The 14,702-nt window shown below is 46.4% G+C and overlaps 1 long non-coding RNA gene across 1 annotated transcript in view; it reads left to right on the top strand.

Annotated features, from left to right (window-relative positions):
• LOC134561095 (uncharacterized) overlaps positions 1-14,702 on the top strand; it is a 141,159-nt gene that overhangs the window by 57,856 nt on the left and 68,601 nt on the right. Inside the window, exons 4-6 of the long non-coding RNA XR_010082855.1 lie at positions 7,214-7,284; positions 7,526-7,636; positions 10,828-10,874. This is a non-coding gene — a long non-coding RNA (uncharacterized LOC134561095). The remainder of the gene's footprint in view (positions 1-7,213; positions 7,285-7,525; positions 7,637-10,827; positions 10,875-14,702) is intronic.

Genomic DNA, 14,702 nt, shown 5'->3' with positions numbered 1-14,702 from the left:
CCCAAAGCGTTGCACTTTTTGAGGCCAAACCTGTTAATTTGTGAAACATGGGCTTGGTTTTGAACCAGGAAAAGGCGAGGTTAGAGGGAAAAAATATAAAAAAATAAAATCAGGTGTTATTTCTGGCTGGGATCTTGAGCCTGGGATCAAGCCTGGGATTTTGGGAGGGAGGAGAGTGTCCATCAGCACTTCCCCCTTTTCTCCTGGCAGAGCATCAAGTTTGCAAATTCTCTTTTGGGGGCTGGCAGGGTTGGTTTTGTGTTTTTTTGGGTTTTTTTTTTGGTTTTTTTTGTTTTTTTTGGTTTTTTTTGGGAGGGGGGAAGGGTGGGAAAACCCAAGGCATCAACTTCCAGACATAAATACAATATGGACAAGTCATAAACATTATTAAAGCAAGTCTATCCCTGCAGGGCAGGTTTTTTTGCTCATAATGCTTTCCTGATTGCGCTTCCGCAGCGGCGGGGCCGTGAATAGCGCGCTGATTATCCACGGCCCGCGGAAAAGCGCTGCCTTTGTGTGCCCGGGGAACTTTGCATTTTCACTGCCGGGAAAAGCCGCCCTCCCCTCGGCCCTGCAGCCCCAAAACCTGCAAAAAATCCCCCAAACCTGGCACAGCCCAGGCTGAGCCACCAAACACTTGGGGGAGTGGGGAGGATGAGGAGGATGATGATGGTGATGATGAATATTATTATTATTTCCCCTTATATTCTGCCTTTGCAGCAACTACTCCCATCCACTGTTGGATGGCAGAATATAGGGGACAAATAATAATATAATGATGATGAATATTAATATTATCATTTAATATTATCATATATTATTCTTTATATTATATCATTAATAATTATTAATATTTCCCCTATATTCTGCCATTCAACAGTGGAAGGGAGCTGTTGCTGCAAAGGCAGAATATAGGCGAAAATATTATTATTAATTATTATTAATTATTATTAATTATTATTAATTATTAGTATTTTTTCCTATATTCTGCCATCCAACAGTGGATGGGAGCTGTTGCTGCAAAGGCAGAATATAGGCAAAAATTAATTAATTAATATTAATTATTATTAATTAATTTCCCTTATAGTCTGCCATCCAACAGTGGATGGGAACTGTTGCTGCAAAGGCAGAATATAGGCGATAATAATAATAATATTCATCATCATCATCATGATATTATTATTTTTTTCCCCTATATTCTGCCATCCAACAGGGGATGGAAGCTGTTGCTGCAAAGCCACAAATCAATATTATAATATTATTAATATAATAATCAATGCTAATATTAATAATTAATATTAATGAGACAATAAAATGAGATTCATCACCATGATGCCTTTGCAGCAACAGCTCCCATCCCCTGTTGGATGGAAGAATGTAGGAAAAAAATAATAATATTCATCATGGTATTATTATTTCTTCCCCTATATTCTGCCATCCAACAGGGGATGGGAGCTGTTGCTGCAAAGGCAGAATATAGGGGAAAATAATAATAATATTCATCATCATCGTCATCACAATAACAAAAATATTACTCTGAAAATAGACTCTGTGACATATTAACAGAAATGTTACTAATTTCTTCTAAAAAGCCCCAAAAAGTTGGAGAAATCCAAGTCTTTTTAATGTAATATTTTCTTGGAGCTCATCTGAGGTATCCTGGAATATCTTGAGTTGGAAGAGACCCCCAAGGATCAAAAGTGCCCCTGACTTGTTCAATATTCTGAACTACACAAAGGGAGAGTCCAAATCAGACCTGTGGTCAATAACCAGAAAAAATCTAACTTTACACAAAGGTTGGTGTTGGCAGAAACGCCGCATAAAAGACCCCTGGTGCTGGATCCAGTCAGAGCAGCAGAGTTTTCAGGCAGATGCTCAAGGTGCAGTCGTTTCATTATTCAATTATGACAGAATTCTCCCCAACAACTTAATGAACATTCATTTGTGATGTATTAAACCACTTTTTTCTGTTGAACATAAAGATCAGTGCTAGGAGCTATACATTCTGCGAGATAATTGCACCGTGTAATTCTGGTGCTTCAACAATTTATACTGAAATATTGATGGATATGTTCCAACACTCTTCTTTTTTTTTTTCCTTTTAATTCTTTTTGCAAGCATATTTCATAATCTTTTAAATATCTCTCCCCTGAAAACTTCAATGTAAAGTACAAATCCTCTTATGTAAGAGAAGTTTAATGCATCTGGATATTGCTAAGCAAACAAAAGCATTTCAGGGCCATTTCTGTTCTCAGAAATAAAAGAAATTGGTAACAGAAGGTATTGTAAATATGAATTTATGAGGAATATGCAATAGCAGAAGGGCATGACTAAGAAAAAGTTCAGGGCTTCTCTTTAATATCAGAAATACAAAATATCTTTTCTGATTTTTCATTAGCATAACTAAGAATTAAAGAAAAAAAAAGAAAACTCTTCCAATTTCAAATAGGAATTTATGCTAAGTGACATTTTGCATAATCTCCTTAGGAGAGGCCCTCTGGAGTTTTCTGCGTGTGGTTCCAGCATTGACCCAAGACTTGAATCCCGAAATTGAGATGCAGTGGGGCTGTACAGAGCTCTGAGGAGCACCTCAGAGAAGGAACCTTGCTCAGAAATGACTCGAAAGAGTTCATTCGAGGGGGCTGAGTGCTGTGAAAATCCAACTTCAATCAAGCCAATAATAGTCATTAACATGCAGCCAGGATAAAGGATTTTGTTGTGAATTTATATAAACTGTGCTGAAAGCTCTTGGCTTTGCTCTGGGAGGAAAGTGTTGGGAGATTGCTGAGAGCTTGGCTTTACCCTCTGGGGTTAATTGGCACAGAAAATCTGAGGGTTTACCTGAAAGACGCTCTTGGTTCCTGGCACAAGAACAAAACCTGAACTGGAGAGAAAGAGCTGGGGAATCCATAAAAGCTCCTGGAGTTTGTCACAGTGTCCTGCCAGGTGTGAACTCACAGTCCGTGTCTGGTGCTCTGGGTTTGTTGCTCCCCTGAGCACGCCATGCCAGGATGGATTTCTGGTTACTCCTTTCCTACTTTTTTCTGTCTTTTGGTGCATCTTTCCTGCACTTTTGGTCTGCCCCACCCCTGGGAGTGTCCAAGGCCAGGCTGGGTGGAGCTCTGAGTGCCCTGGGGCATGGGAGGTGCCCCTGGCCAAGGCAGGGGAGTGGAACAAGGTGACCAATCATGTCTCTTCCAACCCAGACCATGCTGTGGTTCCTGCTAAGTACAAACTTTGACCAGACAAAACTTCAGAACCCTCCTGGTTGTCCCCAGCCATGTCCTGGAAGTCCCCTGGCCGACAGTGAGCCAGGATCAGCCTTTTTTCCCTTCAGCTCCTTCCCTAAGCCCACGGGGCTGGATGCTCTCTGTGGGAATGGTGCCAATCCCTCACCAGGAGCTGCCCCCAGCCCCTCATTCCCAGGGCTCCAGTAGGAATCAGATCCTAAAGAGTGCCAGGCCAGCTGCAGTGTCCCAGTCCCAGTGTCCCAGTCCCAGTGTCCCAATCCCAGTGTCCCAATCCCAGTGTCCCAGTCGCAGTGTCCTGAGCCCCTTCTCCACTGGAGCTGCACTGTTCCAATCCCAGTGTCTCAATCCCAGTGTCCCAGGCCCAGTGTCCTAAACCCATTCTCCACTGGAGCTGCAATATCCCAATCCCAGTGTCCCAATCCCAGTGTCCAATCCCAGTGTCCTGAGCCCGTTCTCCACCAGAGCTGCAGTGTTCCAATCCCAGTGTCGCAGTCCCAGTGTCCCAATCCCAGTGTCCCAATCCCAATGTCCCAGTCCCATTGTCCCAATCCCATTGTCCCAGTCCCAGTGCCCTGAGCCCCCTCTCCCCTGGAGCTGCAGTGTCCCAATCCCAGTGTCCCAGTCCCAGTGTCCCAGTCCCAGTGTCCCAATCCCAGTGTCCCAGTCCCATTGTCCCAGTCCCATTGTCCCAGTCCCAGTGCCCTGAGCCCCCTCTCCCCTGGAGCTCCTGGGCACTGCTGCAGCCCTGCCCTGGCACAGGGACGTTGCCCAGGCAGTGCCCACCCAGGGCTGTCCCCTTGGGCTGGCTGCCATCCTTTCCGGGCAGGGGTACAGCTCGTGTCCTGAGCCGTGCCAGACACGCCGGTTGTGCCCCATTTCTGCACGTGAGCCTGGCTGAACAAAAAACAAGGAGCTCTCTCTGTGTATTTATATCCATGGCAGGGCTGTTCGTGGATGATCTGACACCTTGGGGTGCTCCTGGGGGATGATATGAGGCACCCAGTGCTGCACAACGTGTTTTGGCAACCAGGCAGGGGTGGCAAACCCCGTGCCCTCCTTTCCTCTTGCAAAGTCTTCGTGTTTCTTTTTGGCACATCCCCGCAAAGAGGAACAAGATGCAAAACCCTGCCAAAGCTTCTCGTGGAATAGATGACATTTATATTGTTATGCAGTTTGATGATCTAAACATACCATTGCCTTGCCTTGATAGCCCAGGGCAAGTGCTAATCAGCTTGTTTGGTGGGCAGCCTGCCATCTGAAGGGGGGACACAAATAGAGACAGTTTGTGCATCATCCACCAGCCTTGCAGGAACACGATTCCCAGCTGAGAGCATGGAAATGTGTCTGTCTCCTGAGCGTGTGCACGTTGGCATGGAAAAGAGAAGTGACAGCGTTAAAGAGAATGTTTTTGGAATAAATCAGGCTTGGGTTTTGTAGCTGCTCCAAGCTGGGTTTCGCTGTGTGAGTCACTGGTGGAGATGGTGGGAGCTCTGGGGGTCACCAAATCTGACCAGCTGAGCTCAGACCCCGTGGGACCGCTCTGCGTGAGGAGCTTTGCTTCGCTCTTCATCCTCTGGGGCATCTCCAAAAGATGTTTGGGCTCACAGGTAACAGGGAGGATGAGGAGTTGGGGTTCCTGTGTTTTCTTCTGGGCTGTTTGTCCTCTCTGTGTGCCTGGCACCAGCTCGTGCGTGTTCCAGGAGCTGGATTTCTGTGGGGTTTCAGGATTAGGGACTTTAATCAGGGTTTGCTGGAAAAGCGTTCACTTGTCTGGATGGATGGAGGGATGGATGGATGGATGGAGGGATGGATGGATGGATGGATGGATGGATGGATGGATGGAGGGATGAATGGAGGGATGGATGGATGGATGGAGGGATGGATGGATGGATGGATGGATGGATGGATGGATGGATGGATGGATGGATGGATGGAGGGATGGATGGATAGAGGGATGGAGGGATGGATGGAGGGATGGATGGATGGATGGATGGATGGATGGATGGATGGATGGATGGATGGATGGAGGGATGGATGGATAGAGGGATGGAGGGATGGATGGAGGGATGGATGGATGATGGATGGATGGATGGATGGATGGATGGATGGATGGATGGATGGATGGAGGGATGGATGGATGGATGGATGGATGGATGGATGGATGGATGGATGGATGGATGGAGGGATGGAGGGATGGATGGAGGGATGGATGGAGGGATGGATTGAGGGATGGATGGAGGGATGGATGATGGATGCATGGATCCATTGATGGATGGAGGGATGGATCCATGAATCCATGGATCCATTGAAGGATGATGGATGGGTGTTGACTCTTCAACAAAGGCATCCATGGAAAGCCAGGAGTAGAGGTTGTGTTTTGTGCCGAGGAGGATCTTGTGGCTCAGGAGCAGAGTGGGGAGGGTGTCGTGGTGGTGTCACCTGTGAGTGAATTGAAGCTCCTTCTGTCACTGCAGGAGAAATTCTGCTTGGATTTAAGGGGAGGAAGAACCAAGACGTGGGAGAGTGGTGCAGCTCAGCGAGGCTGTGGCATCTCCTGAGGTTCTTCAGGTTCCAATTTTAGTTAAGCCACAATTTGAGTGATGGTTCAGGTGACTCCCAGCCATCTTTTACACCCTCTGCCCTTTTGTTCCACAAACCTCTGTGACTCTCCTGGGATGTTCTGGATTGCAGTCAGATGAGGATGCGCCTCTCCATCCTCATCCTCACTCCCAGCAGCATCTGAAGTGCTCTCAGTGCCATCTCCCACCTTTTTTTTTGGCTGTTTGATGCACACCCCTTCCCTCTTTCTGTGCACCCCTTTCCTGTTTGCTTGTCTTTCCCTCAGAGTGGATTTTAGGGCTGTGTTTCAGGGAAAACTCGACCTGTGGGTGTTCCACAGAAACAATTACCTTTCAAACCCCTGAAGATGGGCTGAAAGTGGATATTGCATGCAATAAAGGGGGACTTTGGGTGTACAAATAGAAATTGAGTTATTTCTGGTAATCTGGCCCTCATCCCAGGCTTTTTGAAGGATAATCATCGTTCCAAGAGAGGTTTTCATGGACTATAGCATACACTTTATATTTCACTGTGTAATGGAACCTTCCCTACACTCAAGGAAAACAATTTACAGAGCTAATTGCTGAACTCTGCAGATATAATCCTTTAAATGGGTTCTGTCAGATAAGAGTTTATGTTAAAAAAGAAGAAATGTTCTAGAGGAAAATTATTGTTTAGGGAACATTGATTTGCATGAATTAATGTTTTCACTTCAGCTGAGAGTTAAAAATGGATACTTAAGCTAAGCCCCATTTCAGTGTAACATCAATGCTTCATTAGTTCTGGTGAGAGCTGAAATCCATTGTTTGTTTGCTTTTTTTTCATGCTGTCAAACTTCAGCTGGCACCGGGTCAAACTATCCCAAAGATTTCATTTTTTGAATTAAACTAAACCAAAAAAAAAGAAGAAAAAGAAAGAAAAAGAAAGAAAAAGAAAGAGAAAGAGCCGTGCATGGACTCTGGGAGGGGAGGATGGCTCAGAGCTCTCTTTGTTACTCACTGCTTCAGTTTAGACAATGCTCTCCACCCTCCTGTCTCAGCCTACTCATCAGGGAAATTAGGGGTGGTGTTAATGATCTTACCTGACACCGTTGTGGCAGCACTGAACTGATGAGCATTTGCAGAGTACAATATTTGTACAGAGGTGCTGCAGGAGCAGCCATCTGTCACAGCTCTCACCTTTAAAGGAGCGTTTGGGGCTGGGGTAACTTTTGCAGAACTTGGGGGTTTTATGGTTTAGGTTTTAAGTCAGGGCTTAGCCCAGCTCTGAGCTTTTATAGTCTCTAAAATCTGGGTTGTGGCACGAAGTGAGAGGTTCAGCACTGTTTATGATGTGTTAATAATGAACTAGATAGAATATTTAATTTAATTTAATTTAATTTCAACCCCTTTTCTCCCATGCAGCCGAGTGCTGGTGGCAGACTGAGGGAGAAGGAGCAAACCCCAGCATGTTAAAGCCACTCGTGGAACACAGGGTATGTGGATTTGTTTTCCGTGGTTTTCTTTAATTATCCTGCAATTTCTGTGTTGTGCTTACCTCGATTATATTCAGAGGAAAGTTTCAGAATCAGAGATATCCAAAAAGGAAGAAATTAAGGAAAATATTCACGTTGAGGCCACTCCAGCTGTGACCAGAGCTGGGCTCTCCAGCACTCAGCAGCTGAGGAGAATCTGGAGATAATTTCTAATTCCACCATGGATTCCCTTCTTTTCCAGGCTCTGCCAGTGCTGGTGAAGCCTCTTCTGAGAAGCACATGGAAAATCTCCAATCCCAAATCCAGCTGCTCCTTCCCCCTGGCCAACAGCCTGAGGAGGAGCTGAGCACAGGTGAGATCTTCATCCTGGAGCCTTTTGGTCCTTGTGCCAGCTGGGAATTGAACTGAGATTTCAGACCTCAGGAACGTTTAAACTCAGATTTATTTGTATAATATTTGTACTGTGATATATCACACAAGCCCACTGCTGCCACAATTTTTTAACTTGAAATTAAGGGGTTGGAAAGGAGTAATCTTTAAGGGCCCTTCCAAGTTAAATGATTCCGTGATTCTGTGAAATTCCTGGGTGCAAAAACACACATTAAGTGGAAAACAGACTTGACTCTCACATTAAAACCTCCCTTTATTTCATTTGACACCCACCATCCTGCTCAGAAAACTGGATTTATTTTTGAAATCCCTAATTAAGGATGGGAATTCCACGTCAGGCAGATGCTGTCACTGTCTGCCAGCCCTTCCAGCAAAAATCCATGTGCATTTTGGGTGCCTTGGGCTCTGAGGATGGCTTTGAGAAGCCTCTCCCTCCTGGGACCTGCAGTCAGATGAGTTGCATGGGCCAAGTTTAATCCCAAAGTTAAAGGAAAAACACCCTGAAAACAGCAGGAATTGCCACAGGATTTGGGCAGTAAACACAGGTTAGGACAGTCTGGGTATTTGCTTTAATCCCCTCTGGTTCTATTTTGAATTTGCTGTGTTCCTACTCGCTAAACCACTTTCCTTTTTCGCCCTGTTTCCCTGTGGCTGAAGGAGGAGGGATATTTTGGAAGCTGGAAAAGTGCCATTAATTCTGAACTGAGCACTGCCACCCTCAGACCCTGAGCCCCTCTAGGACTCCCCACAGGGATTCCCCATCCTCCCCCAAGGCAGGACCTTTCCTGAAGGTTTGAGGGGATGAGGGAGTTGGGATTTAGGGGGTCCTGCTCCTTAGGCTCAGCAGGAGGTGTTCAGGGAGCCTAAAAATTGTAAAAATATTGTAAAAATATTGCCAAAATATTGCCAAAATATTGCCAAAATATTGCCAAAATATCAGGAGTGCAAGTGCATCCTTGAGCTGGATGGATTTCTGAACAGCCCAGGATAGTGGAAGTGTCCCTGTCCATGGAACTGAATGAGCTTTGAGGTCTCCTCCAACTCCTTCTGGGAATTCTAGGAGGCTTGATTTATTATTTTTTAAAATTATTTTTTGTTTCCTCCCAGCACAATGAAATATTGAACCACGTTTTGGCGTGGTCCAGCAGGAATTCCTGGGGGCAGAATCTCCAAACCTGTCACAGAGCAAAGCCTCCTTTATAGAGGAGTAAACAAATCTCACTTCTACTTTTTGGGGTTTTTTGTTGTTTTTTTTTTCCCCTTTTTCCTTAAGCTGATATTTGGGAAAGTCATCTCACCTCAGGTGGTGAGGCTTGGAACAAGCAGGAAAAAAAAACCCCTCTGGTGTTTGCTCATTTCTTAGGTGCACCACAGTGCCCACAGCTCCTCTCACCACTGCCAGAGAAAGTTTGTGTAAGTCCCAAAATAATTCAAATATTTCCGTGCCTCTGGCCCACCAATATCCCCATTTGGTCAGCCTTTTATAGAGTAATTGCTGTTTGACACGGCACCACAGCTGGGGCTGGGCTTATTTTGGGTCAGGAGATATAAAAAGCTGCTTGTGAAAAAGAAAAAAAAATAAAATAAATAAGATGCCTGTGTTTGTTGATCTGTCATCCTAAACAAATGAGTGCAGGGAGTTGCTCATTTGCTTATTCTTTTTGATTTTTTTTTGCTGCAAGGGTCATTTGTGAGAGCGTTGGTTTGGCACCAAAGGCATCCAGCCTGGCTAATTCAGATATGTCTCTAATTACCCAAATTCCAATTATTCCGGGGTATTGTGGTGATACTGGGACAGTTTTATGGGGTGGCACAAACCCAGGAAAAAGGGTCAAGGCTTAACCACGGGAAATTCATTTTCCTGAGCAGGTGATGGGTGGGAAGAAGCACCTTGAGGGAAAGTCCTGTCCTCCAAACCCTTGGATTTCTGAGCAGGCAGCTCATTCCCACAGCTCTGCGTGGTGTCAGCAGCGTTTTTTTCGAGTCCAACATCAAAGCCCCTTCTAATTTTAATGCCTTTGATATGCACATGGGTATTTATACACACGGATTTTATATTCTGGTCATATATGGATGTACAGGAGTGCAGCCAGGGAAAGGGAAAGCAGCACCGTGTACAAACACGTGTCACTTTTGTCTGTCCCCAAAATACAGGTGCCTGTGTGGGAAACGAGTTGTGAGGCTGTTTATGGGGCCAGAGCTCAGGAAGTTGGGGTATTTTATCCCCTTTTACAGTTTCCCATGCTGGGCTGGTTGGTTCACCTCAAAAATTAGGCGTCCCACTCGATTTCACAGAAAATCCCAATATTTTTAGGAAATAGGAAAGAATGTTGTCCTCTGGGATGGAGCAAGTGGCTCTGGATCAGGAATCAGGGGTTTGGTTGTCTTTTTCCTGCTGTTTTGATGGCCTGGGACAATCCTTAGCACTCTGCTGCTCCTCTGTTTAACAGCAAAATGGGATTTTAACAGCGAGTTACCTCGCCCTGAACTGCCTCAAAATGAAATTAACTTTGGAGAGCTTTTGGCATCAGAGGAACGGAGCAGTTAGGAGAAGTATTCCTGTGGTTTGGCTTTATTAACAATCCCAGCTTCTTGAGGAATTGTGTCCATGGAATGGGGCTGGGAAGCAAACCAGGAGCTCAGAGGCAGGGATCAAATCCCTCCACGGGCAGTTACACAACAAAGCAAGGAGGGCTGCAGCCCTGGGTTGATTTTCCCTGTCAAAAATTCCAAAATGCACGTGGAAAACCATTTCTTAGAACAAAAAAATAAAAAGACAGCTGATGTTTCAACGGCTTTTGAGGCAAGGAAGATCTGAAAAGGAATACATTGGGGATTTTATCTTTTGAACTGAAAAAAAGTCTGAGAGCAGAAGGGATCTGGGCACAGTCCTTGGCTCAGGAGGGGCTCTCAGGTTTCTTGGCTCCTTGTGCTCCCTCAGCTGTGCCAGGCAGGTGGGGAGTGGAATCCTGGGATCCTGGGCTAGAGGCAGATCCATCCTGATAAGGGAAACAGAGACACAATTTTCCCTCTGCTGGGTTGGGGGTTCCTGTCAGGACTCCATCATAGGGGATGGATATTGCCAATATCCATCATATTATCCCTATATATATTATAAATATATTCATATTTACCTTCTTGCTGTTCCTCCAGGTGCTCCACCCCAGCTCTGACTTCTGCTGGATTTCTCCATATTCCTGGTAAGAATCTGATTATTTTTTTCCAACTACAGCAAATCTGACATGTCCAGGTGAATGTTCCTGTAGGAAGTAACAGGAAGGAGAAAAAATATGGAGCCAGGCTGTCAGGGATGGAATCTTTTCCATCCTGAAATTACTCTGAGAGCTTTCGTTTTATTTAAAAGGCTTTTATTGATCAAAAAAGCTTCATTCAGAGTCTCTGCCTTGAGCAGCTACAACAGGTTTAACTCATGGTAGAAATTCTTACTTGAGTTCATTTTATCACCCTGGGTTTTGCTTAATTCTCTTAAAGGTGACAGGGAAAGCCTCGCATAAGAGATGGAAAAATAAGTGTATTTATTAATTCTCCTCCATGGAGCCCTGCACCAGTCTGAGCTCCCGGCTGGGAGGATTCACAGCACAGACCCCTCCACACTGCAGAAGCCCCAAAAACGAGCGGGTTGGTTCTGAAGCTGGGTTTGATGCCTTGGTCCCATTAATCGTGGCCGTTTTTGGGAGCTCAGAACATCCTTGCTGTTCTGCCTCAGGATGAAACACAGATCACAGGAGCTGCAGAGAGATCCCAAAATATTTGAAGCTGTTTAAGGAACTGTAGACCCAGTTCAGAGTTCTTTGCTGGGCGAGGCCAAGCAGGGATTTGAACCGGATTTTTATGCGCGCTCTTTTCTTCTCTCTCCTCCTTTCAACTCCAAGTTCCATCTTATATTAAAGAAACCATCCCTGGGGATTTCACAAAAATGCTTTATTCAGGTCAGACTTTTTTTTTCTAACAGACCTGGTGTCTTATGTCCAGCCACCCCCACCCCTGAAACAAATAAATTGGTTTAGCAGTGGAAATTTCCTGAGGAAATTTTCCTGTCTTGATCAACAATTTGTGTTATTTTACAACAGTTTGGGTTAGAACTCTGCCTAAGTGTGTAATATAAAGGACAGAGAGCAAGGGGCATGTCCAGGATGGGAAAATCTGGTATTTAGGGGACAGTGTCCATCCACTGGATGGCTCTGCTGGGTTCATTGACCTCTCGCTGTCCTGGACAGAAAAGGAAACTCCAGTTTTTCTTGCTTAGTCCGGATGTGACTCACCTGAGTGGGGAAGGAAAACAGCCACAGGGCTGGTGTCTCACTGGTGTCTCACTGGTGTCTCACTGGTGTCTCACTGCTGTTTCACTGGTGTTTCACTGGTGTCTCACTGGTGTCTCACTGGTGTCTCACTGGTGTCTCACTGGTGTCTCACTGGTGTTTCACTGGTTTTTCACTGGTGTCTCACTGGTGTCTCACTGGTATTTCACTGCTGTTTCACTGGTGTCTCACTGGTGTTTCACTGGTGTCTCACTGGTGTCTCACTGGTATTTCACTGCTGTTTCACTGGTGTCTCACTGGTTTTTCACTGGTGTCTCACTGGTGTTTCACTGCTGTTTCACTGGTGTCTCACTGGTTTTTCACTGGTGTCTCACTGGTGTTTCACTGGTGTCTCACTGGTGTCTCACTGGTGTTTCACTGGTGTTTCACTGGTGTCTCACTGGTGTTTCACTGGTGTCTCACTGGTGTCTCACTGGTGTCTCACTGGTGTCTCACTGGTGTTTCACTGGTGTCTCACTGGTGTTTCACTGGTGTTTCACTGGTGTCTCACTGGTGTTTCACTGGTGTCTCACTGGTGTTTCACTGGTGTCTCACTGGTGTCTCACTGGTGTCTCACTGGTGTCTCACTGGTGTTTCACTGGTGTCTCACTGGTGTTTCACTGGTGTTCCAGTGTGCCTGGGGATGGCTCCCCAGCCCAAGAAACTTCCTGAAATCTCACTGGAGAGGTGGAGTGGTTTTATGTATATTTGGTTTTGTTTGCTAAATTTAATGTGGTGGTTTGAGTGTCTTTTGTTTGGTTTTTTTTTTTTTTTTGCTGTGAGATAGGTTTTGGAGAAAAAGGTAAAACAGGTCTAATTTAAAGGTCAATAGATTTATTAATGCATATTAAAAGGAGGGGAAAAAAGAATGAAAATGAAACTTTCAGAACATTCTCTTTTGCTTACAAACTGTTTCCATTTAAAGTAAAACTCAGCTGTGTTAACCCATGACAAGAGGGCATCACTTACGCTGCTGTGACACCTCCCCTGAGCTGGGGACACCAGTTCAGCCAGGCTACTGGGAAGGAGCTGGCTCTGCTCGGTGCCCGGGCAGGATGCTGATGGCCCTGGGGTCCCTTTGGCTGTGGCACTGCAGGTGCCAACCTGCCACCCTTCCTCTCCTCCTGTGGGAGCGCAGAGACGCGGCAGACGGGGCTGGAATGCAAATGCAGCCCTGCACAGCCCCGTTCCCCCTCACAAACTATTGACTGCGTGTCTGGCTGGCTCTCCCCTGGTAATAGGCCACAGGCAGAAGGCAGCAGGGTGAGGAGGAGGAGGAGGAGGAGGAGGAAAACCTGTCACGATCGTTCGATGCGGCTGCCGAGCCAATGGGAGGAGAACGCCGTGGATTGGGCTGGGAGAGAGCAGGGCTGGGGGGGCCTGTCTTAGCAACAGCAGAGAGCAGCTCTGCCCCCTCCCAGCCTGCCACCAGGCTGGAAAGTTCCTGATGATGTCCCTTAATGGATTTGTCTCGCTCACGCCAAGTTGGTACGTGATCTGGGTGACTTTGCCGCTTCGTCCCTCTTCCCCGTGGCCCTCTGGAAAGGCTGGAAGGGAATCTTTGCTTTATCTCTCCTGCTAAAACCAGCAAGTGAGCTCCAGGTAAAGAGATCAGCTGCTGGATTCAGTGCTGTGTGAGCCCTGAGAGCAAAAGGGAGTTTTGTATTCTCTCTTTGTGGATGGTGCCTTCCTCTTGACACCTTTCCAGGGCTGTCTGGTGCTCAGACAGCCACTTTTGTGCCAGTCTCTTGTGCCAGCAGGAGCTGGACACCTGGACTGTGTTCCCATCTCTGCTAAAGAGCCCTTCCATGGAGCCAGGTGAATCCCTTCCCTACCCTCCAAAATCCAGGTCACTTTGGTCTTTCTCAGTTAAACCCATCCCTGTGACCTGTGGGCTGAGAAAAGCCCGTCCTGCCTCACCCCTTCTCTGCCTTACAGCAGGAGTTGCTCTTCCTGCCTCTCTGCCTCTCCCCTGCTCAATCTATCACCCAAAAAAAAGGAAAGAACAGCAGCTGGATTTGTCCAACCACTTTGGGAACATTATTTGGAGACGAGCACCGGCACTGGCAGCACGGTGACCTTGGCTGTCCTCCCCTCCCTCACCTGCTCAGCATCCCCAGGTCCCCCCAGGAATTGTGCACAGGGTTTGGAGAGCCCTGCCTCTGTCCAGACGGCGGGGACAATAACAGCAGCACCGTGGGGACCGGTGGCTGCTGGCCTTCGGAGGGTGGCCAATGATGTCTGGGTCAGGGAGCCTTTCACTGCAGTGTCAGGGAATTCAGGCAGCTGTCATCGCTTCTTAATTAAAAATAGCTGAGACTCACTCACATTCCTGTGCTGTGCGCTGGCTCATTTGTCATCTTGTCCTCTGCTCTGCAGCAAAGCCCCTGAGCAGGAGCGGGCGGAGGGGGGGAATTCCTGCGGCAGGTAAGGGGAGCAGGGAGCAGAAAATCCCTGCCAAAAGCTGCTCCTCTGAGCAGGGTCCAAAGGGGATGAGGACACAGAATAAAATGTATTTATTTGGAATTTATTTATAAACCCATTTTGTATTTATTTATATACATAAAAACTCCCCCAGCAGTGTCAGGAATAAATCAAACTGTCCTGGGGCTACAGGAAATTTTGTGGACAAACCAACTTCCATTTTTCCATCTTGAATTTCCAGCACCTTCCTCCTGCCCAGTGCTCGCAAAAACCATTTTTTTTTCA

The sequence above is a fragment of the Prinia subflava genome, chromosome 22 (genome assembly GCF_021018805.1).
Source record: "Prinia subflava isolate CZ2003 ecotype Zambia chromosome 22, Cam_Psub_1.2, whole genome shotgun sequence".
Classification (NCBI taxonomy): domain Eukaryota; kingdom Metazoa; phylum Chordata; class Aves; order Passeriformes; family Cisticolidae; genus Prinia; species Prinia subflava.
Note: the sequence above shows the minus strand (reverse complement) of the source record. Positions and strands in the feature narration are given on the sequence as shown.